This window comes from Hemicordylus capensis, chromosome 1, assembly GCF_027244095.1.
Source record: "Hemicordylus capensis ecotype Gifberg chromosome 1, rHemCap1.1.pri, whole genome shotgun sequence".
NCBI lineage: Eukaryota > Metazoa > Chordata > Lepidosauria > Squamata > Cordylidae > Hemicordylus > Hemicordylus capensis.
This window is the reverse complement of record NC_069657.1, coordinates 403320780-403324059: the sequence shown is the minus strand read 5'-3', so window position 1 is coordinate 403324059 and position 3280 is coordinate 403320780.

Genomic DNA, 3280 nt, shown 5'->3' with positions numbered 1-3280 from the left:
AAGCAGAGACAGCTGTAACTGGAGACAGAAGGTGGATGCTTGGAGTCTCACTAATTGGTGCAAGGAAGCTCATGCTTTGCTTTCCTCTGTGTTAGATTGCTTGTGACTTTCTAAAGGTTCATTGCCTTGGCACCTTTCTGTTTGCTTGATTTACCTGGGGAGTGAAACAGTTTAGTAGCAACTGATATGTTATTGAAACATGCCCTAGATTACTGTAATGCTTCTATTTTTGTCAGAAAGTTAAATAATGCAGACTCTCTTGATAGCAAGGGACATGCCCCTGAAAGTTGTGGTTACTGACATTTATACTCTGCCAGAATGCATTCATTCCTGCTTCGGCTCTGATTAGGATTTTGAAGAAAAACCTGGCTATTTCTTTCTAAGAGGTTTGACAGGCATCGAGGGATGTGTGAGAGACACCACAGGAACCTGTGGTTTGCGGAGTGCTTTCTAATATTCCACGAGGGACCATAACTACTGCTGTGCAAGTGGGTCATATATCTGGATTTAAGGTGGCTTGCCGGCTGCACAACACCCTTTTCTTTTTGCTGTTGAATATTATTTGAAAGAGAAGGAGGAAAACAGAAGAGAGAGGAGGGAAGATGGAGAAAGACAGAAGAAGAGAATGGGAAGAACAGCAAGTAAGGGTGTAGCTAGGGGAGAGGGGGCCCATGAGCGACCCCTCTGTCTGGCGGCCCCTTAAGTGAGGGAGAGAATACAGAAAATAGGGAGGGGTGGAGCTGGGGGCCCTCAGGAGCTGGGGGCCTGGGTTCTTTTAACCTTTTGCTCAATTATAGTTATACCCCTGATAGTAAGAAAGCCAGGAATATTCCGTTTAAAAAAATTACAAGTGGGTCCCATATTGCAGGTTGGGGTTGAAAAGGTTGAAGACTACTGACCTGCATGATGGGGGAAGTTACTCAAAGCAGTCCCACTGAAATTAAAAGGACAAGTTAGGCAGTGTCTAATGTGTTCTTTTAATTCCAATGGGACTACTTTGAGTAATTCCCCCCATCATGTCAGCCTCTATCGTAAAACTGGAGTAAGAGATACTGGCCTGTATGATGAGGAAAATTACTCAAAGCAGTCCCCTTGCAGTCAGAAGGACAAGTTAGGTCGTGCCTAACTTCTTCTTTTAATTGTAATAGACTACTGAGTAGTTTTCCTCATCATGACAGCCACTATTGTAAAACTCTGGAGGAATATATTGTGGAGTAAGAGATACTGGCCTACATGATGAGGAAAATTACTCAAAGCAGTCCTGTTGAAATTAAAACCGGACTGCTTTCAGTAATTTCCCTCATCATGTCAGCCACTGTTTTGACCTGTGTGTGCATAACAAGGACTTTCAGGTGAGGACAGCTTGTTTATTGATGGTTCTGCTCTGACAAGACCCGTTATTCTATTTTCGTTTGGGATCTACAATTCTATAGGTTATATCAACCACCAAAGCTTGCAAAGCACTAGCACACATAATTACCTTAAAGTGATCTTGAGTGTGGTTGGGAAAAGGTTGTGGCATAAAAACGGAGATCTATACTTTAAGGGGATCTGTAGAGTAGAAATAGTCAAGAAGTCATACATGGTCACGGTCCAGGTAAGAGACCACACGCGTGCACACTGGAGCCTGCACTGCTAGTCTGAAGGTGTGAAAAAGCACTGCAACAGCCATACTCGGCTTCTTCTTCTTTATTCTCCGGCTGAGTGAGCCGTGATGGATGGCCAAGGTGATGCCATGTCACTGGGACAAGGCTGAGGCTACATGCTGTGCGAGCCACCCAACTGTGCTGCTGAAGGCGCGAGAAAGTGCAGGGTAAAGAGGCACTACCCAACTGCACTCACGCCCACACACAGCTCACCCGGGGCTCCCTCCTTCTCACCCACACTGTCAAATCGCATGAGACTGGGAGTGGAGACGTGATGTGCAGGCACAAGCTGGGGGTGGCGGCAGTAGCAGCAGCAGCAAGCAACACGAAGCCTTAACTTACAGGCTACAAAAATGTCACTACAGATCTGCTACGTGTCCTTCCATACTTCCTGTGTTGTGACACCGCAGTCCCTGCACTGTCAGCAAGGTGGCTTTCACATTTCCGATGCCTTCTTTTGGATTTTATCTTTGCGATATAGTGCTGCAACATTGCATGTGCATTGCAAAAGTAGCTGTATTTTCCTGTTGTAGGAGTTGAGATTCTGGGGGTTGTTTTCAATATGATCCTGCCCAGCTGAAGTAGTTTACTGCTGTTGTAGTGGGTAATCTGGAAAGTGCCCTGGAGTGCTTCCAAGAGTCTCTGGGAGATCATTGCTGGTTCCAGGAAAATCTCTGGGACAATCTTGGAGGTTAGCAACCCTGTTTGGTTCCCGGGGCCAGAGTTTCTTATCTCTACCCTACCAATATCTTATACCATTTATGTAAGAGTCAGCCAATCCTGGCCACAGCTGATGCCTACTCTTGGTAGGTATAAATTCTGCTCCTACTCAACATATAGTTGATCTCTATTTGTGAGCCTGTTAGTCTTTCAGCAGCCACCCTCATATGCAAAGATTTTTCAAGAATAGCTGCTGAAAGACCCACGTCGTTGAGACCCTGGGATAGTTTGTGCAATTGAACCAAGAGTACTAGCATATGATTTTGCAGTGCGATTGAATACCAGCCAAACCGAGGCTATGGACACCTTTTTAGCCTACATTCCTTAAGGAAAGTAAGCTCATGTGATCACCTGGCATTCTCTCTGTGTGTGTGTGTCCCTATCAACTTCACAATGCCTGAACCAATATGAACCCAATTAGGTGCAGTTGTGTAGGGACACATAGGGACGCCTCAATGGCATAGTTTGCGATGATGTAATCCACCACAGTTCAAAAATGGCGGATTCATAAACAGTTTGAGGCATAACTGTGCTAACTTATGAACCGCCTAACCAATTTGAACCTAATTTGCTACAGCTGTAGGGACACATACGGACTGCTCAAGGACGCAGTTTGTAATGATGTCATCTACCCCAATTCATGATGGCAGATGAATGAATGTTTGAGGTAAAAGTGGGAACCAAATTTGTACAGATTTGGACAAATTTGTCCACCCCTACTAACTTGGCAAAGAGGCATCTTTTTAATGTGGTGATTCTCTTTATTTAGCAGGGAGAGAGTAACTGGCCCTATCCACCCCCAGCACAGTACCTCCAGTGACTGTTGCTGGTGTCTATCCTATGTTTCTTTTTAGATTGTGATCCCTTTGGGGACAGGGATCCATCTTATTTATTTATTATTACTCTGTGTAAAC